The sequence below is a fragment of the Sciurus carolinensis genome, chromosome 14 (assembly GCF_902686445.1).
Source record: "Sciurus carolinensis chromosome 14, mSciCar1.2, whole genome shotgun sequence".
Classification (NCBI taxonomy): domain Eukaryota; kingdom Metazoa; phylum Chordata; class Mammalia; order Rodentia; family Sciuridae; genus Sciurus; species Sciurus carolinensis.
In genome coordinates this window covers 64,596,766-64,619,852 of record NC_062226.1, presented here as the reverse complement: position 1 = coordinate 64,619,852, position 23,087 = coordinate 64,596,766, and positions in this window count along the sequence as shown.

Here is a 23,087-nt window from a genome sequence, read left to right as displayed (position 1 = left end):
ATAAAGATATATAGAGACAGAGATAGACACAAAAGGAGATGGAAGAGAGAATGTGCTATTTTCCTTAAAACAGTACTGAGGTTCGAGGTGGATTTTGCTGTGCACTGCACAGTAGCCCCACCCTAGAGAGTTGAAGACCTCAGAATGGAAGATGGTGTCATGTCCAAAATATAAAAGTCCTCATTCTTGGCATTGTTCCCTTAGTCCACCAGTGAAGGGAGCAAGCACAGAGTTGAGAACTCATGCAGGGTTGTGCCGTAAGTGTTGTACTGGTACCACTGAGGGTAGTGAACGCCAAGGATCTTGATACTTCAATGCTAAGACCCAGGTTCAGTACACACGGTAGTAGAGGAGCCCCATTAAAATAATATTGGATTTTCTCACCCAGTGACAGAATTTGCATTTCTATTGACATGTTAAAAGTGAAGAAGCTGGATATTTCTTGTACACCAGAGAATGTGCTTATAAGTTCATACCTGTTACACATAAGCAGTCTGTTAGGAGAAAGAAAGATGGGTCACATGGCACTTGGTCAGGTAGAGGGATTACCTTTTGGTAGTGGTATGTTCTGATAAAGGTGAAAGTAACTGAGTCACTGGATAATAGTGAAAGACCTCAGTATTATTAGTTAAGTACTTGGTGGAAAACAAGTGTATGGGAAGGAGACCTTAGAGAGAATGAAGTTCTGGAGTTAACAATGATCAACATGCTCCAGATACATCAGTTTAAATACAAGGATGATAATCAGTCACACAGGTGACAGAATGAAGGCATAACTGTGGACATATTGATGGTTTCCCTTAAGAGTTACATTCTGTTGGTTGCTGCTTCCTCAAGGAGAAGCAGCTCTTCAAGAGGGCCTCAGGGAGGACATGATAGATCTCAGAGGTTTGGTTATCATTAGTTATGCATGGAGATTTGGAATATAGAAACTTCTGGGTTCATCTCTTGTAATTCTCTTTACCGACTTTAATCAGGAAGATTAACTTGTTAAAAGTGCAGACTAAAAATGTATGAGTATAGAGATTGAAGAAACTAATAAAAATTTAAGATGATGCTATGATGGTTCACCATTCTAAGAAAAGTTCATATCATCACTCACTTTATTTTGCTTACATAAATATTCTGTAAATTATAAATAGTGACCCTGAATATATTCTCTTACCAAAGTAATTCTAAGATAAAATATTGAGAAGTATACTAAGTAGTTCTAACATAAAACATTGAGTTATTTATTTGGTAACCTATGTGATCATTTATTTATATCAATGAAAACCATTTACTGGTGATCCAAGATGGCAGACTAGAGGGTGACTGCATCTCCAGTCGCTCCAGAACCCAGGGGTTAAGAAGGGGAGGCATTGAGAGACTCGGACTAAAATAGAGCCAGGGTGAGTCTGCCCACTGGGTAAAGCTCGGCCCGGGTGGCAGGCCCAGATAGAGGTGGCTTATCGGAGCAGGGAAGGGCAGCTAGAGTCTTCCACAGGCAGCCCTGTGCACTCCGGCAGTGGGTCCCTCCCACACAGCCAGCTTCTCCAGGTTCTTGGAGCAGGCCCCTAGGGAGAGCCTTTCTGATCAGAACAAGCTCCAAGTCCCGGAGCCAGTGCACCGTGCTCTGGCCCGCAAGTGACTTCAGGGACCAGGACAGGGCAGCCAGAGACTTCCCCAAACAGCCCGGCCCCCTGTGGTGGGAGGTGCCTTTCAAGGCTAGCTTCTCGGAGCAGACGGCCCAGTGGGAGCCTTTCTACATAAAGCCAGTCACAAGTCCCCGAGCCAACGGAGAACTTTGATCCGCAAGCAGCCTCTGGGATCAGAGCAGGGCAGCCAGAGACTTCTCCAGGAGGCTCTGCCCACTCCGGCCACAGGGTCTTTCCACGGGGCGATCCAAGATGGCGGCCTATAGGGTGACTGCATCTCCAGTCGCTCCAGAACCCAGGACTCAAGAAGGGGAGGCATTGAGAGACTTGGACAAAAATAGAGTCATGGGGTGAGTCTCCCCACTGGGTAAAACTTGGCCTGGGCGGCAGGCACAGATAGGGGTGGCTTATCAGAGCAGGGCAGGGCAGCTAGAGTCTTCCCCAGGTAGTCTTTCACACTCCGGCGGTGGGCTCCTCCCACACGGCCAGCTGCACGGTGCAGGCCCCCAGTGAGAGCCTTTCCGCACAGAGCCAGTTCCAAGTCCTGGAACCAGTAGGGGGCTAGGGGCAGCTTTCTTCGGAAGCACTGCATTATCAAGTTCCTCCAAGACTTCAGGCTACTGAAGGCTGGGAGGTGATACACTGGAAATCTACCGGGACACTATAAGCCAATAGAGGAAATCTGCAATATCTCAGGATCCCACTGACAGCTGACCAATATGAAAAAACGAGGGAAGAAAATGTCCCAAACAAACCTAGATACTACATCAATAAAACCCAACGACAGCACAGCAGAAGAAATGTCAGAAAGGGAGTTCAGAATGTACCTAATTAAAACACTCAGGGAAGCAAATGAGGAGATGAAAGAGGAAATGCAGGCATTGAAAGAGGAGATGAAAGAGCAAATGCAGGCATTAAATGATCGCACCAATCAACAGTTAAAAGACCAAATACGGGAAGCAAGAGATCATTTCAATAAAGAGTTAGAGATATTGAAAAAAAAAACAAACTGAAATCCTTTAAATGAAGGAAACTATAAACCAAGTTAAAAACTCCATAGAAAGCATAACCAATAGGATAGAACACCTGGAAGACAGAACCTCAGACATTGAAGACAAAATATTTAATCTTGAAAACAAAGTTGGCCAAACAAAGAAGATGGTAAGAAATCATGAACAGAATCTACAAGAACTATGGGATATCATGAAAAGGCCAAATTTAAGAATTACTGGGATTGAGGAAGGCTTAGAGAAACAAACCAAAGGAATGAACAATGTAGTCAATGAAATAATATGAGAAAATTTCCCAAATCTGAAGAATGAAATGGAAAACCAAGTATAAGAGGCTTATAGGACTATAAATATACAAAATTACAACAGACCCACACCAAGGCACATTATTATGAAAATACCTAACATACAAAATAAAGACAGAATTTTAAAGGCCACGAGAGAAAAGAATCAGATTACATTCAGAGGGAAACCAATAAGAATATCAGCAGATTTTTCAATCCAGACCCTAAAGCTAGAAGGGCCTGGAACAACATTTACCAAGCCCTGAAAGAAAACGGATGCCAACCAAGAATCTTATATCCAGCAAAACTTACCTTCAAATTTGACGACGAAATAAGATCCTTCCATGATAAACAAAAGCTAAAGGAATTTACAAAAAGAAAGCCAGCATTACAGAACATTCTCAGCAAAATATTCCATGAGGAAGAGATGAAAAACAACAATGCAAATCAGCAACAGGAGGCGCTAGCCTAAAGGAATAGCCAAATAAAGGAGAAACCAAATCATGTCAAAAAAAAAACAAATATGAGTCAAATGACTGGGAATACAAATCATATCACAATAATAACCCTGAATGTTAATGGCCTGAACTCATCAATCAAAAGACATAGACTGGCAGATTGGATTAAAAAGAAAAATCCAACAATATGCTGCCTGCAAGAGACTCATCTCATAGAAAGAGATACCCACAGACTAAAAGTGAAAGGATGGGGAAAAACATACCATGCACACGGACACAGCAAAAAAGCTGGAGTATTCATCCTCATTTCAGATAATGTGGACTTCAAGCCAAAACTAGTCAGAAGGGATAAAGAAGGACATTACATGCTGCTTAAGGGAAGCATAAATCAGCAAGACATAACAATCATAAACATCTATGCCCCGAACATTGGCTCATCCAAGTACGTCAAACAAATCCTTCTCAATTCCAGAAATCAAATAGACCACAACACAATAATACTAGGCGATTTTAACACACCTCTCTCACCACTGGATAGATCTTCCAAACAAAAATTGAATAAAGAAACCATAGATCTCAATAACACAATCAACAATTTAGACTTAACCGACATATATAGAATATACCATCCAACAAAGAACGAATACACCTTCTCTCAACAGCACATGGATCCTTCTCTAAAATAGACCATATTTTATGCCACAAAGCTACTGTTAGCAAATACAAGAAGATAGAGATACTACCTTGTACTCTATCAGATCATAATGGATTGAAATTAGAAATAAATGACAGAATAAAAAACAGAAACTTCTCCAATACCTGGAGATTAAATAATACACTATTATATGATGAATGGTTAACAGAAGACATCAGGAGGGAATTTAAAAAATTCTTAGAAGTAAATGAGAACAAAGACACATCATATCAAAATCTCTGGGATACTATGAAAGCAGTACTTAGAGGAAGATTTATTTCATGGGGCACATTCAACAAAAGAAGTAGAAATCAACAAATAAACAACTTAACACTACAGCTCAAAGCCCTAGAAAAAGAAGAGCAGACCAATACCAAAAGTAGTAGAAGACAGGAAATAGTTAAAATCAGAGCTGAAATCAACGAAATTGAAACGAAAGAAACAATTGGAAAAATTAACAAAATAAATAGTTGGTTCTTTGAAAAAATAAACAAAATTGATAAACCCTTAGTCACACTAACAAAGAGAAAGAGGGAGAAAACTCAAATTACTAAAATTCGGAATGAACAAGGAAACATCACAACAGACACGAGTGAAATACAAAACATAATTAGAAGCTATTTTGAAAATCTATACTCCAACAAAACAGAAAACCTCGAAGACATCAACAAATTTCTAGAGACATATGAATTACCTAAACTGAACGAGGAGGACATACACAACTTAAATATATCAATTTCAAGCAATGAAATAGAAGAGGTCATCAAAAGTCTACCAACAAAGAAAAGTACGGAACCAGATGGGTTCTCAGTCGAGCTCTACAAAACCTTTAAAGAAGAGCTCATTCCAATACTCCTCAAAGTATTCCATGAAATAGAAGAGGAGGGAACCCTCCCAATCTCATCCTATGAAGCCAATATCACCCTGATACCTAAACCAGACAGAGACACATCGAGGAAAGAAAATTTCAGACCAATATCCTAATGAACATCGACACAAAAATTCTCAACAAAATTTTAGCAAATCGCATACAAATATATATTAAAAAGATAGTGCACCACGATCAAGTGGGTTTTATCCCAGGGATGCAAGGTTGGTTCAACATTCGGAAATCAATAAATGTCATTCACCATATCAATAGACTTAAAGTTAAGAATCACATGATTATTTCAATAGATGCAGAAAAAGCATTTGATAAAATACAGCATCCCTTCATGCTCAAAACACTAGAAAAAATTGTGGTAGTGGGAACATTCCTTAACATTATAAAGGCCATCTATGCTAAGTCCATGGCCAATATCATTCTAAATGGTGAAAAACTGAAAGCGTTCCCCCTAAAAACTGGAACAAGGCAGGGATGCCCTCTTTCACCACTTCTATTCAACATCATCCTTGAGACTCTAGCCAGAGCAATTAGACAAACCAAAGAAATTAAAGGGATACGATAGGAAAAGAAGAACTCAAACTATCCCTGTTCGCTGATGACATGATTATGTTTAGAGGAACCTGGAAATTCCACCAGAAAACTTTTAGAACTCATAAGTGAATTCAGTAAAGTAGCAGGTTACAAGATCAATGCTCATAAATCCAATGCATTTTTATACATAAGTGATGAATCTTCAGAAAGAGAAATTAGGAAAACTACCCCATTCACAATAGCATCGAAAAAAATAAAATACTTGGGAATCAATCTCACAAAAGAGGTGAAAGACCTCTATGATGAGAACTACAGAACACTAAAGAAAGAAATTAAAGAAAACCTTGGAAGATGGAAAGATCTCCCATGTTCCAGGATAGGCAGAATTAATATTGTCAAAATGGCCATACTACCAAAAGTGTTATACAGATTCGATACAATTCCAATTAAAATCCAAATGATGTACCTTGCAGAAATAGAGCAAGCAATTATGAAATTCATCTGGAAGAATAAAAAACCTAGAATAGCTAAAGCAATAATCCTCAGTAGCAGGAGAAAAGCAGGGGGTATCGCAATACCAGATCTTCAACTCTATTACAAAGCAATAGTAACAAAAACGGCATGGTATTGGTATCAAAATAGACAAGTAGATCAATGGTACAGAATAGAGGACATGGACACAAACCCAAATAAATACAATTTTCTCATACTGGAAAAAGGGGCCAAAAATATGCAATGGAGAAAAGATAGCCTCTTGAACAAATGGTGCTGGGAAAACTGGAAAACCATATACAACAGAATGAAATTAAACCCCTATCTCTCACCCTACACAAAACTCAACTCAAAATGGATCAAGGACCTCGGAATCAGACCAGAGACCCTTCATCTTATAGAAGAAAAAGTAGGTCCAAATCTTCAACTTGTTGGCTTAGGATCAGACTTCCTTAACAGGACTCCCATAGCACAAGAAATAAAAGCAAGAATCAACAACTGGGATAGATTTAAACTAAAAAGCTTTCTCTCAGCAAAGGAAACTATCAGCAATGTGAAGAGAGAGCCTACAGAGTGGGAGAATATCTTTGCCAACCATACTTCAGATAGAGCGCTAATTTCCAGAATCTATAAAGAACTCAAAAAACTCTACACTAAGAATACAAATAATCCAATCAACAAATGGGCTAAGGAAATGAACAGACACTTCACAGAAGAAGATGTACAAGCAATCAACAGATATATGAAAAAATGTTCAACATCTCTAGTAATAAGGGAAATGCAAATCAAAACTACCCTAAGATTTCATCTCACCCCAATTAGAATGGCGATTATCAAAAACGCAAACAACAATAGGTGTTGGCGAGGATGTGGTGAAAAAGGAACACTCATACATTGCTGGTGGGGTTGCAAATTAGTGCAGCCACTCTGGAAAGCAGTATGGAGAATCCTCAGAAAGCTTGGAATGGAACCACCATTTGACCCATCTATCCCACTCCTCAGCCTATACCCAAAGGACTTAAAATCAGCATACTACAAAGATACAGCCACATCAATGTTCATAGCTGCTCAATTCACCATAGCCAGATTGTGGAACCAACACAGATGCCCTTCAATTGATGAATGGATAAAGAAACTGTGGCATATATATACAATGGAATATTACTCCGCAATGAAGAATGATAAAATTATGGCATTTGCAGGCAAATGGATGAAATTGGAGAATATCATGCTAAGTGAGATAAGCCAATCTCAAAAAACTAAAGGACAAATGATCTCGCTGATAAGCAGATGAGGACATATAATGGGGGGTGGGAGGGGTTAGCATTAGGGTTAGGGTTAGGTTTAGGGTTAGGGATAAGGAGTGTGGTAAGAATGAAGGAAAGAAGGACTGTATAGAGGGAAAAGAGGGTTGGGAGGGGTGGGGGGAAGGGAAAAAATAATGAATCAAACATCATTGCCCTATGTAAACGTATGATTACACAAATGGTATGCCTTGACTCCATGTACAAATAGAGAAACAACATGTATCCCTTTTGTATACAATAATAAAAAAAAAAAAAGAATAGAACATGACTAAGGAAAAAACAATAATAAAAAAATTAAAAAAAAAAAAGAAAACCCTTTACTGAATCTCTTAGAAACATAAGAGAAACCTTACTTGAAAAGCATTTGAGCTAATTTAGGCACAGAAATGGAAATTTACTTATTTTTTATTCAGTTTGTTTTCATATAATGCTTCAGTATAACTCCCCAAAACCCAATTAAATGAAGGTAGAAAATCTCAACATTTGTGGTTTTGTGCCCAAATGGCCTATATTGATGAGGTCATAAAAATGTAATAACTTTTATATATATGTGGTATTAGGTATGTATTTTAGAAGTCATCATGTTGGTAAAAGAGATACAAGTTTTAATATCATTATAAATTAATAAAATTTAAAAACAACTGATATAATTATACTATCAATAAGAAAGACAGAATGAGCAGAAAAAAAGATCAGTTCTTAAGAGAAAAATACAGTCATGGAAAGACTATGAGCCAAATGAAAAATGTAAAACCTAATAAGGATTTCTTACGTTCTAACGATCAGTAGTGACTGAATTGTGCATCAGTGAGTGTCTGAGGAATCCACATTTTTGAGAAGTCCATAATCACTCTATGGATTGCAAACTTTAAGGAAAGTTTTTTTTTTTTTTTTTGGTCACAACCTTCTTTAGAATGTATTTTAGCGATATTTTCAAATGTATCTCTTTTTTCCAGGGACAGTAGCTCCTTCCTGAATGTTGACTGACTTTCATACAGCATGACCTTTAGCTCCTGTGACATTCCAGGAGCAAATTCTGACCTCATGTCTAAGGTTTCTGCCTCTTTGTTATTGGAGAATGACACCATTTCTGTTAAAAAAGAGATCTCAGAAAAATTACAAAAATTTTCCTAGACCAAAATGTAACCATTGCCTTAATATAATTAAACATCAAACAGTATCAGCAAGTTTCCTAACACTTAAACAACTTGGGTGACTTAAGAGTTGGGCAGCTCGAGGTGCTACAATATTACCCTGCCCCCTCTGTGGATTCTTCCCATCATCCTCTAAATGCTTATTCCATGGCACTTTTGACTCTCCCTTACATGATTATGATTGATAACTTCCAACTGAAATGTGCATTTCATTGCAATTGGGAGATTTACTTTATAATTACAAGTTTCTCCAATAAGAAGATTCAGATATTTAGATAGCTTCATAAATCTATGTACTTATATTCATATCCATACCTATATCAAATGTTAAGTGTGGATATCCAGAAATACTTTTTTATTTTTCTTATTAAATTCATCAATATTTTTCAGACTTTAAATAAGCATTTTAATTTACTCAGAGAAGGGCAGAATTTAAATGAAAGTTATAGTACAACTGATTTTTCTTTAGTTTGCATCAAAATTTTTCTTAGGTCTATTGTATATTTCCTTTATCTGATAGTAAAATAAATCAAACATTGATTTATCAAATCAAACAATATAGAAAAAGTAAATAACTTTGAAACCATGCTGTAAATCCTGTAAAATGGAGGTGTATTTACTGTTTAAGATGACTTTGGTAGCCATCCTTTAATGATTTAATGTAGTGTATGCATGTAGCTTACAAAATGTAGGATTTACACATTGCCTATGCAGAAACTGTCATTTATATTAAATGTAAAACAATAATTGGTAATTTACCTTGGTTTTGAGGACTTATTATGAATTCTTAGACTGAATAGAATAATCTCTGTCTCTTTTGAAAGCTGTCCTTGCCAGTTATATTTAACACAGTCTCCAGTTTATGAATACCCTGTGATTTGGAAAAGTTTAAAAACTGTTCTGGAATCAAACTGTCCTCAGACTTAAAAAGACAAAACAAAAAATATAACAACAACAAAACCAGTTCAAAAGCTTGAAAGTGTTAATCAGATAGGATAAAGTGAAGGGCAAGCTCCTGTCTCTCTGGTCTCTTTCAATGCTCTCTTCAGTCACCATACACTCTTGTTTCTCATCCATCCCTTTTCTCAATGGAACTACAAGACCTAATTCAAACATTTGAGAGGCAAGTCTCTCTCTGTGGGGACCAAAAATAAACTTAAAAAAAAAGTAAAATAAGAGGACTTTCTCAGTCCATGGCCACGGCCCAGTGTCTCTACAAGGAGGAGAGTCGTTTCCTGTCACTCATTCTAGGATTCTGACAGGAGATCACAGAGTGCTATCCTCCTTCCCAGTTCAGCATAAATAGGCTTGGAGATGCCCATGCCAGGTGCCCAGCCTTTGCTCCCTCTGTGGTAGACATGCCCAGTCTTCCTCTGGGGTCTGAGGAGGAGCTCCACCAACTGCTGGTCTTGCAGTGGTGTTTCACCTCCTCTGCAGCATCCCCTCTATTCACTCTATCATGCTGGGTGCCAGGTGGAAAGGGCACCTAGCACTGCTCTTCCCTATCTTTGCCTCCCTCCCCATGAGATCCCAGTGAGACCCTTTAAATACAAGCAAATTACAAATCAAATCTCAAATTTTAGGCATCAGCAGCTGCTGGGAGTGAATCCAGTGCCAGAGAGGGCTCTCACTTGTGGAATGATCCAGATGCTTGTAGTTGGTCCTCCTGGATTTTGGAGATTCTTTGCATATAGATTGTGGGCACAAGACTAATAAGATCCCTTTGAAATCAGTCACATAGTATCACCTTTTCATTATCCTACCATTTGGTGAAGCTTACTCCGGGAACTGATTCAAAAGCAGCCAGATTACTGGCAGGTATGACCAGAACAGGTTGGGCATCCTGGATCTAGCCTCTCCTGCTCTGGGCATCACAGCCTTTCTCTAGGGACTTTCACTATAGTCCTGTGCCCGGATATCTATCCTGGTTCTCAAGCTGATTTTCTGTGTGTCCAAAGAGGTTTTTAGGTTTTTCCCTGGAGTTGGCCCTCAGCTCTTGAGCCAATGGCCCCAGCTCCACCCCTTTCTTGATCATCTACAAAGAATTTTTTCCCTCAGCAATGTTTACTCTCCCTTCTTTCCCTTCCCATGTCCCTCCATGCTCACCAGTTCTACTACTCTTTGGTTTTATTTTGAATTTTCTATTTCCTTTTACTTTTCCACTTCCATAGTTATTTTACAATTATATAAAGACATCTCATGATCATTATGGAAAATATTGATTGGTAAAGCAAAAATAAAATCAACTTCTAAGTTAATCACTAAAGATGATTTCATTTAACGTGTTGTATAACTTTCTAATATTCTTCCTAAATCCTGGACATTTGTATTGATTTAATGCATTAAAAGATTATAACTAAATCAATTTCAATAATTCCTATGTGTCCATCCATAGCATGCTAATTGGATACATTAATTCTTCACAAAAGAAAAAATTGATGATTTTTACAGCAGTCATGTGAAAAGCATTATAGCAATAACATCACTTTAGGCTTGTATGATAATGTTTTAAACCAGTTTATGATTGCAGAAAAATTCCATAGTTAATCCAGGGATCCTGGCAAGGATGAGAAAATATCCAGAATCTATGGGTTTGACTCCTAAGTATTGAAAGAGCATCCACCGGAGGTCTTTTACAGTAATAAGAAATCAGACTTTAAATCTTTCCATCTATTTTTCCCTTTGAATTCCAATGGGTGTTTGATGAATTGTTACCAGTTGTCTGAATATTTAATTTACAATTATAATTACTATTTCTAGAGACTAGAGGGCAAACACACACACACGCACACACACACACACACACACACACAGAAGGGGGTACAAAAAACAAAAAAATTAGAATCCCCATGTTGTAACACATGTTCATGCATAAAATTTTATATCTCTACAATTAATTTACCATACACTGCATCAGTTCTAATTTGTGAACATAAATTTTTATAAACATGTCAAATAAGTCTTAAGGCATGTCAACAGTTCAGAAGCAATGAACATATCAGATAACTCTTAAAGTATAGATAAATTTTAAGTCCAAATAGGACCACATGTTTATAAACCTGATTTGTTCAACTTGAAAATCTGGTCAGACCAGATGCCTTTCACTCAAGTAAGCCTGAAGGTTTGATGGAAGTTTTGGCACTTTTAAAATAAACTAATAAATTCTCTTTGTTCCCATAAAAAAATATGATGTAGTTTCCTCCTATTTAGAAGTGCCATTCATTTGTCAAATGTTAAGCATTGTGTAACACTTCAAATAATAATTGTCTAGGCTTACATCATGATTAGAGTCAGTCATTTTAGCTGTGTTCTCACTAAGGCAAGGTAGTTTCATGAGGCACCTCAAAATTAATGCTGCAGAGATGATTTTATGGGTCAGACTTTGGAGAGTAGTCCATATGCAATGCTCTTTGAAAAAGTAATTGATTATTTATAAATGAATTTCCAGATGTCCATTCATATTGTAAAAGAGCTCTTTTTAAAAATTGTTCTGTTTTATAACATTTCAATATTAAACCCTTATCTGGTATATGATTTGCAATTGTTTTCTCATAGCACGTGAACTTTTGTTTTATTATCTTGGTAATGTTCTTAAAACACAAATGTTTTAAATTTTGACGAAGTCAAATATAACCATTAGGTTTTATTCTTTTTTTTTTCTTTTCCTAGTCTCTCATGTTTTTAGTGTCATATCCATGAAATCATTGCTGAATTCAGTGTTGCTATGGTTTAAATTTATCCCACAATGTACATATATGGGAAATCTGATCCCCAATGCTACAATGTTGAGAGTTGGGACCTGTAAGAGTGATATTATAATAAGGACTCTGTCTTCTTTTTTTTAATTTTTAATTTTATTTGTTCTGATTAGTGGTACATGACAGTAGAATGAATGTATACATTTTGATAGACCATACATAGAGTGTAATCTCTCATTTTCCTGATTATACATATTGACTGTCTTCTTGAATGTTTATGTTGTTATTGTGACAGATATTATTTGAAGAGTTACACAATGCTTACATTTGACTTCTTGCTGTGTCATCACATGATGGAAGGTAAGAGGGAAAGAGTGAGAGAGAGCGAGAGAGAGAGAGAGAGAGAGAGAGAGACTATGAAAATACAAAATTCACTTTTATAATAAAAGGATAAACAAAACCAAAAGAATTCAGGAATGACCATAATTATACCAGATAATATGGGCTTTTGAAAAACGTACTAAAAAGAGACATGGAAGGTCATTAATAAAAGGCAGAAAATCAATAAAGAAATAACAGTTTCACTGTACCCTAGAACAGATAGACATAACAGACATCTACAGAACATTTGACCCAATAGTTGCTAGATAAACAATTTTCTCATCACACAAAGAATATTCTCCAGGGTAGATCACATGATGGGCCACAAAACAAGTCTTAACAAATTTAAGAAAATTGAAATCATATTTTCTGACCACAGTGCAAGAAAACCAGAAATCAATAACATGAACATTTTTGAAAAGTATACAAGCACATAATAACTTATTTTGGAACAGTGGATGGATAAGGAAGAAATCAAGAAGGAAATTTAACATTTCTTAAAAAAAAAAAATGAAAATAGAGACACAACATACCAAAACCTATGGAATACAGCAAAAGAAGTACTAACAGGGGAAGTTTATAGCTATCAAAGCCCACATCAAAAAAGAAAGATCTCAAACAAACAACCCACTACATCTCAAGAAACTAGAAAAACAAGGACAGACCAAAGTCAAAGTTAGCAGATGAAAGAAATTATAAGGATCAGAGCAGAAATAAATAAAATGGAGGCTAAAAACATGATGCAAAAGATCAATGAAACAAAAAGCTAGTTTTTCAGAAGGATAAACAAATTACACAATCACTTAGCTTGACTAAAAGTAAGAGAGAGAATACTTAGATAATAGTACTTTATTATTTAAGGAAAATGGAAAGCTTTCTTTTTGAATTTAGCACATTTTAAATTTTACATGTAATTAGTGTTTACATTGGATGAGTCAATTATTTTAGCATCAACATAGTTGCATATAAGAAACAATTGAATAAAGTACCAAGAATTATTTGTTCAGAGCTGGATGCAGTGGTACATGTCTGTAATCCCAGCAACTGGAGGGTGAGGCAGGAGAATCTCAAGTTCAAAGCCACCATCAGTGATTCAGTGAGGCTCTAAGCAACTCAGCAAGACCCTGTCCCTAAATAAAATATAAAAAAGGAATGGGGATGCATCTCCGTGGATAAGCACCCCTGGATTCAATCCCCAGTACCAAAAAAAAAAAAAAAAAAAAAAAAGAAAGAAAGAAAGAAAAAAAGAATTATTTGTTCTAGCAATAATTTCTGACATATCTTATATATGCTAGGATTCTTAAAGAAGATAAAAGTTAGGTCTCAATTCAAGACCCATAGATTCTATTTAGACATACATCCTGTGCCTTGATTCTTGATGCATGAGAGCCAAATGGATCTTGGAGGACCTCTAAGCAAACCATAAAATGGAGAGAAAGAAGGGAAAAGAGTGCACATTCCTTGAGAACTCATTTGCACCAGACTCTATATGTTCAGTCTTAAATGTGCCTTCACATTGTGTCCAGTGTTGATTTTTCCGTTTCAGAGAAAGGATGCATGTTGAAAATGCTCATATTCTTCTTCAGTGCAACAGTGGCTGGTTGGGCCTGGTATGGGCTCATCCTTCTGTGAAGACATGTAAGGAGCTTCCAAGTTGTCTTTCCCATTCTCACAACAAAATAAGAACTGAGGACCTCAAAAACCAACATCTCTTTAGATTCACCAGAGAATTGAAGTCCAAGAAAGGACAACTCCTTCTAGTTGGAGAGACAAGAGGATACAGTGGACCTCAGAACACTGGAACAAAAGTTCAGGAGCAAAAACATTCTGTTAGAGCCAGCCTAGAGCAGGAAAATTTAATCTTTAGCTGTTACTAAGTGTAAAGGCTAAAACCATAAAACTTTAGAGGAACTTTAGAAAGAAACACAGGGAGAAAGCTTTCTGATGTTGAATTTGGTAATGACTTCTTGTATAAAGCACCAAAAATCCCAGGAGACAGAAAAATAGATAAATTTGACTACATCAACATGAAAACCATTTGAGCATCAAAAGACACACAATCAAGAGTGGGAAAATGCAAACCCATAAATGGAAGAAAGTAGCTGAGAATTATATACCAGACCAAGTACTAACATTAAGAATGCACTCAAAACTACTTAAGGACAACATAAAAAAAAAAAAAAAATAGGCAAGTGATTTGAACCAGAATTACTCCAAAGAATATGACCAATAAGCACATGAAAACAGGATCAATAGGGAAATGCAAAATAAATAAATAAATAAGTAAGTAAATAAGGCAGGAGAGTGATGTCATTAAGATGTTGAAATATTTCTCCAGTCTCACTACCACTCCCCACAGAATCAAATTATAAAATGCCCACAGGCAATATTTTGTTGATATCCCAGAACTCAGAAGTGAAGCTAAGACATCTGTTTAGACAGCAGGATTGACAAAAAATAAAATCATGTTTGACTGATAAGAGGAATTGTTTCTTTTTAACTGTATGCTCCTCCCACAAGATGGCACAGTGTCACACTTGGCAGAGTCCAGTGGGTCCCATAGTTTCTACCTTTCAAAAAGAGAGTTAGATGATGACTTTCAGCTCCCCACCTGTTATGATTTGGATGTGAGGTATCCCCCAAAAACTCACATGGGAGACAATGCAGGAAGGTTCAGAGGAGAAATGATTGGGTTTGTAAGTGCTTAACCCAATCAGTGAATTAATCCCTGATGGGATTAGTTGAAGTGGTAGGGTGTGGCTAGAGGAGACTGAAATTGGGGTATGGCTTCCGGGTATATATTTTGTATCTGGAGAGACACTCCAGTCTTTCTCTCACTCTCTCTTTCTGCTTTCTGATCACTGTGATGTAAGCTGCTTCCCTCTACCACCCTCTCCTGCCATGATGTTCAGCCTCACTTGAGCCCTGAGGAATGGAGTCAGCCTTCTGTGGAGTAAGACCTCTGAAACTGTGAGCCCTTAAATAAACCTTTTCCTCCTTCACAGTTGTGCTGGTTGGATCATTTAGTCACAGCAGTAAAATAGCTGACTAAAACAGAAATTGGTACCAAGAAGTGGTGACATTGCTGTGACTAACCTGACCATGTGGTTCAGAAACTTTTGAAGCTTCCTGGAATTGGTGAGAGGAATTGAGATGCTTAACAGTATAAGCTGGAAATGCTTTAGACTATTGTAAGTGGAGATTAATGACAGATTCTGGTGGGAGCTCAGAAGACCGGAATGGCAATAGGACTGTGGTCAGTGGAGTCCTGGCCCAAGAGGGTTCAGAAAAGGAGGACTCTGTTGGAATTTGGAGTAGAAGCCATTCATGTTATGTTCGCGTTGAGAAGTTGTCTGAATTTTGCCTATGTTCTGAGACTTTCTGTGAAGCTCATCTTAAAAGAGATGCACTTCTTCTTGTGGTGCTTGGAATTGAACCCAGAGCCTCATGCATGCAAGGCAAGCACTCTACCAACTGAACTATGTTCCCAGTCCAAGTGATGGACTTCTTAATCTGGTGGGAGAAATGTCTAGACAGCATGGCATTCAGGCGATGGCATGGATTTTGCTGGCCACTTATAGCCAAATTTATTGTGATAATCAGGAGCAGAAAGCAGAGCAGAAATATTTGAAAACCTTGAACTTGAAAGGCAGGAGTAAAACTGGGGCTAAGGAAATTGAAGTTGTTGAAGACATTTCCACCAATAAGGAAATGCTGAAGACTTTGCCCAGAGACAATAAGAAAGATGACTTGAGAGCATCTCAACTGGCAAAAACACACCCATCTCAAGCTCAAGGGAGTAAAGGTGAAAATTCTCTTAAGAGACCAGTGGGGAACCCTTCTTGCACACCGGGGCCTAGGAAGTTTTTCCAACGGGCTCAGTCACCCAGACCCTCATAGGCTGCTGCAGCAAGGGTCCCTGGAGGCTTGGCTACTGCTCAAGATGGTGGTAGACTTTGGCTTCAACCCCACGGTGCTGGTTCTGCAGGAATGTAGGATGCTGGAGTTAGGGGATCATGGAAGCTACCATCAAGATTTCAAAGGAAGGCCTGGGAGGCCAGGCAAAGTGCAGCGTGGGGTGGGGGCATGTCTTTGTGGGCACTCCCTGAGAAGTTAAAATGTGGAGATGTGAGGAGGAAGCCAAAGTTCCAGTGGAGATCTCCGAGATTAAGAAATGTCTGTAATGTGGGACATCATTCTCAGAGAGCTACAGGAATTGAACCTAGACAAGCCAAGAGAAAGGCCACTCGGGCTGCAACAAGCAAGGCCACAGGGGTGGGGCTACACAGGCCTTTGAGAGAGCATGTGTCCTAGTTGCTAGACATGGAGCTATAGGACTTGTTTGCCCAACTGGATTTCAGTCTTACTTTGGTCCTATCCCTTCTTTCTATACCCCTAAATTTGTGACGGAAATGTTTACCCTGTACCATAATATACTGGATACTTGTCAATTGCTTTTAATTTTATAGGAACTCACAATGCAAGATTGCCTTGATCCTCAGAGAAGACTTTGGACTTGAACTTTGAGCAATTTTGGAACTGTTGAGACTAGGGGACTCTTGGAAATGGACAAGATATATTTTGTGTTGTGAGGTAGTTGTAAGGTTGTGGGATCAGGGGTGGAATGTTATGGTTTGGATCTGAGGTGTCCCCCAAAAGCTCACATGTGAGACAATGCAAGAAAGTTTGGAGGAGAAATGATTGGGTTATAACCTTAATCTAATGGGCAAATTAGTCCCCTGATTGGGATTAATTGGTAACTGAATTGTAGTCTGTGGTTGGAGGAGGTGGGAATTGAGGTGTGACTTTCAGATGTATGTTTGTATCTGGCAAGTGGAGACTTCTCTCTCTGCTTCCTGATCAACATGTGAGCTGCTTCCCTCTGCCATGCTCTTCAGCCATGATGTTTTGCCTCATCTCAAGTCCTGAGGAATGAAGCTGGATTTGTATGTACTAAGACCTCTGAAATTGTGAGCCCTCAAATAAACTTTTCTTCTCTAAAATTATTCTGGTCAGGTCCTTTATTCATAGCAGTGAAAAAGCTACAAAAAAATTCTGTACTTAGAAACCCTAAAAACTCACCAGAAAGCTTCTAGAATTCATAAACAAATTCAGCAAATAACATGGTATAAAATCAACTCCCATATGTCAATTGTATTTCTATACACCGATGACAATTCAGCTGAAAGAGAAATTAGGAAAACTATTCCATTCACAATAGCCTCAAAAATATACTTAGGAATCAATCTAACGAAAGAGGTGAAAGACCTCTATAATGAAAACTACAGAACACTAAAGAAAGAAATTGAAGTAGACCTTAGATAATGGAAAGATGTCCCATGATCTTGAATAGGCAGAATTAAAATGATCAAAATGGCCATACTACCAAAATGCTATACAAATTTAATGCAATTCCTATTAAAATTTCAATGACATTCTTCACAGGACTAGAATTAGCAATCATGGAATTCATTTGGAAAAATAAGAGACCCAGGATAGACAAAGCAATTATTAACTAGTATCACAATACCAGAACTTAATTTATGCTACAGACCAATAGAAGCAAAAACAGATATGAAGACCAATTGAACAGAATGGGAAGACACAGAGATAAGACCACAAAAATATAGTTATCTCACTCTAGACAAAGGTATTATAAACATACATTGGAGAAAAGATTGCCTTTTCAAGAAATTATGCTAGGAAAACTGGAAATCCATATGTAATAGAATGAATCTGTATCTCACCCTTCAAAAAACTCAACTCAGAGTGGATCAAGGGCCTAGACATTAGACTAGAGACTCTGCATCTACTAGAAGAAAAATTAGGTACAATGCTCCTTCATGTTGACTTAGGAACCAACTTCCTCAGTAAGACTCCTGAAGCCCAAGCAGTAAAATCGAGAATCAGTAAATGTGATGGCATCAAACTAAAAAGTTTTTTCACAGTGAAGGAAACAATCAAGAATATGAACAGAGAGTCTACAAAATGGGAGAAAATCTTGACCAATTGCACCTCAGGTACGACATTAATCTCCAGGACACAGAGTGAACTAAAAAAATTTAACACCATAAAAACAAATAAACCAATCAATAAATGTACAAAGGAACTGAACATGCACTTCATAGAAGAAGAAATACATATGGTCATCAAATATACAGAAAATGTTCAACATCTCTAACTTAAAAGAAATGCAAATCAAAACTACACTGATATTCCATTTCATTCCAGTCAGAATGGCAATTATGAAGAATACGAGTGGAAATAAATGTTGGTGACGATGTGGGGAGAAATATTTACTCATACATTGTTGGTGGAACAAAATTGGTGCAACCTCTATGGAAAACAGTATGGAGATTTCTTAGAAAACTTGGAACGGAACAAACATTTTATCCAGTTATTCTACTCTTTGGTCTGTAACAAAAGGCCTTAAAACCAGCCTCCTATAGTGACACATCCACGTCAATGTTTATAGCAGCTCAATTCAAATAGCTAGGGATCAACCTAGGTGTCCTTCAAAAGATGAATGGATAAAGAAAATATGGTACATATACACAATGGAATATTACACAGACATAAAGAAGAATGAAATTATGGCATTCGCAAATAGTGGATGCAGCTGGAAACTATTGTGCTAAGTGATATAAGCCAATCCAAAAATATCAAAGACTGAATGTTCCCTCTGATATGTGGAAGTAACCCACAAGGAAGTGTGGAGTGGGGAATAGAAGTCCATTGGATTAGACAAAGGGGAATGAGGGAATGAAAGAGGGAAGGAGAATAGGAAGGACAGTAGAACGAATTGTACATAACTTTCCTATTCTTGTATTTGAATACACTACAAGGGGAACTCCACATCATGTACAACCACAAGAATTGGATCCTAATTAGTATAAATTATACTCCATGTATGTACAATATGCCCAAATACACTATACTATCACATGTATCTAAATAGAATAAAAAATAAATAAGCCAATTCAATCACTGAAATCATTCTGAATGTTGAAATTTTGAAAGCTTCTCCTCTAAGATCAGGAGCAAAATGACAATGTCCACTCTCACCACTTCTATTCAAAATAGTATTGAACATCCTTGCCAGAAAAATTATGAAAAAAGAATGTGGACCCCAATAAGAATGAAAAGATGATACTGTTCCTATATGCAGATGATATGATGTGCCAGATATAAAAAATCCTGAAGAACACACCAAAAATAAAAAAGAAGAAAGACAACTGGGAGAATTGATATACCAATTCAGTAAAGTTGGAGGACAGAAACACAAAATACAAAAATCAGTAGCATTTCTATATACTATTAATGAGCTACCTGGAAAGAAAAATCTGAAAACGAATTCCATAGTAGCAACAAAAATAAAATAAAATTCTTAAGTGTCAATAAACCAAGGAGAGCTTAAATAAAACACTGATGAAATCAAAGAAAACACAGATGAATGGAAAGACAAGCCACCTTCGCAGATTGGGGAAAATAATGTAGTCTAAGTGTCTGTTCTAGGAAAATCAAAACCATGCTGAGACTTATCTCACTCCAATTAGAATGACAGCCATCAAGAACACAAACAATAATAAATGCTGGAGTTTTATGAAGAAAAAGGAACACTTACAATGCTGTCCACTGTCCACAGTGGGACTGTAAATTACCACAAGCATTGTGGAAATCAGTATGAAGATTGTTGAAAAGACCAGGAATGCAACTGCCTTATGACCCAGCTCTACCACTCCTCAGTATTTATCCTGAAGAATCGAAGTCAGCATACCAAAGTGATACATACACACCCACGTTGATAGCAGCACAATTAATAGGCAAACTGTGAAGCACCCCAGGTGTCCTCCAACAGATGAATGGGTAAAGAAAATGTGGTGTCTATGCACAATGCATTTTTACTCAGCCATAAAAAAGGAGTGAAATTTGTGATTGGCAGGATAATGGGTGGAACTTAAGAGCATTATGTTAAGTGAAAAAAGCCAAACTCAGAAAGTTAAGGGTCATGTTTTATGTTATGAGTGAAAAATAGAGTGTAAAAAATAAAAGAAAGGTGAGGATAGGCCTCATGAAAAGTGAAGGAAGATCAGTAGAATGGAAGAAAGAGAACAGAGAGGATTTTGTAAAAGGAGAGAAAAAGAGGAAAAAATTGGGGATGATAAAGGCCAAATTATATTGTTACATTTACATGTTCAAATATGTAAAAATAAATCCCACCATTCTGTATAATTATATTGCAAAAACTAAAACTATGGAAAAGAGAAATATAAAACCTTTTACAAACACCACAAAAAATGTCTATTCTATCCAAAGTGATCTATAGATTCAAAGGAATCTTGATCAAATATTTAATGTCATTTTTCAGAAACGTTGAAAAACATCATTGATTGTTATTTTAGATCACTGAATTTTTTTAATTGAGCCCCTAAAAACCCCAAATAGTCAAAACAATCCTGAGGAAGAAGGACAAATTTGTAGGCATCACACTTCATGACATCAAAACACATTATAAAGCAATTGTAATCAATAGAGTACTGTACTGACTGAAAACAGACACACTGACTCCTGGAAGAGGATTTAAAGTCCAGACAGAAGCATATTTATTTGTGGTCAATTGATTTTCAGCAAAGGTACTAGGAGCAAAATGGGAAGGGACCGTTTGGAGCAAAATGGGAAGGGACAGTTTCTTCAACAAATGGTGCTGGGCAAGATGGCTGTCCACTGAGAAGGAATGAAATTAGACCCTATCTCATACCATATGCAGAAATTAAATGAAAATGAATTAAAGAGCTTAGAATAAGAATTGAGGAAAGGCTCCACAAATTGGTTCAGTAACGATTTCTTTTGATTTGACCCTGAAAGCTTAGGCAAGAAAAGCAAAAACAGACAAACAGTTTACATCAAAGAAAACAGCTCTACCCAGCAGGAGGAACTATTAGTGAGGTGAAGAAGCAATTCACAGAGTGGGAGGAGATAGTTGCAGACCATCCATCCAATAAGGAGTCAACATCCAAAATACATAAGGAGTTGAACAATTTCACAGCAAAAAAATGAACAACCTTCTTTTAAAACCATCATAGAATCTGAATAGGTATTTCTCAAATAAGGCATACAGATGGTCAACAGGCACAGAAATAAACGTCATCCATCACCAGACAAAAAGGAAATGTAAGTTAAAACCAGAATATTGCATCTCATACCTTAGAATGGCTTTTATCAAAAAGACAAAAAATCATTGGGAAGGATGGGGAGAAAAACAGTAATCCAAAGGATATCTGCACTTTCATGTTCATTGCAACATTGTTCACAAGAGCCAAGACGTGGAAACAACCTACCTTCCAATGGATGGATGAATAAAGAAAATGTGGTGTATATATACACCAGGGAATACTACTTAGTCTCACAAAAGAAGAAAACCTGTTATTTGATACAAAAGGAATGATCCTGGAAGACATAGTATTAAGTGAAATAAAATGGGCCCTGAAAGACAAATTCCATACAGTCTCACTTATACATGGAATCTGAGACAGAAGTACAGAGCAAAACGATAGGTACCAAGGTCAGGGGAGGGCTTGAGAATAGAAAGAATGGAGAGCTGTTGGTCAGAGTATAAAATTTCTGATAGGAGAAAGAAAGTTTGAGATCTGTTGCACAGTAGGGTGACAGAAGCCAATAATAATAATAATGTGTTAGATATTTTCAAAATAAGTAAGAGAGTAAACTTCAAGGACCTTGTGAAAAAAGGACAGGTAATCAAGATGATAAGGACTTTAATTAATTTGTCTTAGCATTCTATATTGCACACATGTATCAAAATATCTCATTGTACCCCCTAAATATCTATAATTGTGCTTTGTTAATTAAAATAACAAAAGACAAAGAAAGCATACTGAGATAGCATTACACATTTATTAGGATGTCTGTCATTTCCAAAGAGAAATAGCAAATGTTGTCAAGAATGTGGAGAAACTGAGAGCTTTGTTCATTCCTAGTGGGAATATAAGATTCTTGAACAAGTTGAGACTATAAGGGCTATGGCCACACGATTCAGCAATTCTACTTCAAAACGTTCATCCAGATGAGTTGTGAGCAGGGAATCAAAACTCCAGACAGTCCAACACAAAGAGTGAACCTAGAATAAACTGTAAAACTTTAATAAGAAAAATAGATCAATGTTAGTTCATAAATTGATGCAAATGTTCCACACTAATGCAAGAGGCTAATAATAGAGAAACTACTTCTATGGTGAGCTCAGGGGGGAAATCAGGGAACTCTACTTTCCAGTATATTTTTCTGTAAACATGTAATGTAATTACTTCTGATTAATCATTTAAAAATAAAAAATGTCTTCCACGAAAACAAATGAAACAAGGCACTTTGAAATGGGAAAATATATTTGTCCATGCTTATAGTTGGTTAGTGCATATGCTATGATTCCTACCCATATCTACTGGATTCCAGAGCCCCTTCCCTGCTGAGTATCACTTGGTCCATTACCACTTAAAGTTAATTTACTGACAAAGATTAATAAATGAACACTATCATCTTTCAA